Here is a 937-nt window from a genome sequence, read left to right on the forward strand (position 1 = left end):
GGGGAGGATGGGGGAGGATGGGGAGGACGGGGAGGATGGGGGAGGATGGGGGAGGATGGGGGAGGATGGGGGAGAGGGAGAGAAGAGAGAAGCAAAAGCCAGCCATAAGCACGTGGAGAGGGGGAGGGGGAGGGAATGAGAAAGGGAGAGCCCAAGACGCCAAGAAAGGAACAAGAGAGCAAGAGAGAGAGGAGGGGGCAAGCAGCCCCTTTTATAGTGGGTCAGGCCTAAGGTAACTCTGGGGAGGAGCAAACCTGGCTGTCGCCAGGTAATTGTGGGGGTAGAGTTTAGACAGAATGCTTTGTAGTTCTGGCTGTTCAGAAACTTGCTATATAGGCCAGGCTCGCCTTGAACTCAGAAAGATCTGCCTCTGCTTCCCAAATGCTGGGATTAAATACTGTCAGTACTATGCCTGGATAGCTGTATGCTTTTCACTTTTTAGCTTTAGCGTATGAACTGTTGCAGAATTCCTATAAAAGACATGTATACTAGCTTCTCTAGGAAAACAAAGAAACATCTTGTAATGGAAGGATTGTTTTAGAGCAGGGGACATTTTAGTTAGGATTAGACCTGATTTCTTCTTTCAAGAAAAGACAAAAAAGGGTGTTGGAACTAGAGACTGGTGTTCAGGCCAAACACGGTGATACACATCACTAATATTAGCACTAAGGAAGCAGAGGCAGGCAGATCCCTGTGAGTTCCAGGCCAGCCTGGTGTACAGAGCAAGTTCTGGGACAGCCAGAGCTACATAGTGAGACCCTGTCTCAAAATTAAGTAAACTTTTCATTTTGGTTTGATTTGGTTTTTTGCTTTGTTGTTTGCTTGTTTGCTTGCTTTTGAAACAGGGTTTCTCTTTCCTGGATGTCCTGGAAATCACTCTTTAGACCAAGCTGTCCTCAAACCCAGAGATTCACCAGCCTCTGCTTCTGAGTTCAGG

The sequence above is a fragment of the Grammomys surdaster genome, unplaced genomic scaffold, assembly GCF_004785775.1.
Source record: "Grammomys surdaster isolate TR1022 unplaced genomic scaffold, NIH_TR_1.0 126109, whole genome shotgun sequence".
NCBI lineage: Eukaryota > Metazoa > Chordata > Mammalia > Rodentia > Muridae > Grammomys > Grammomys surdaster.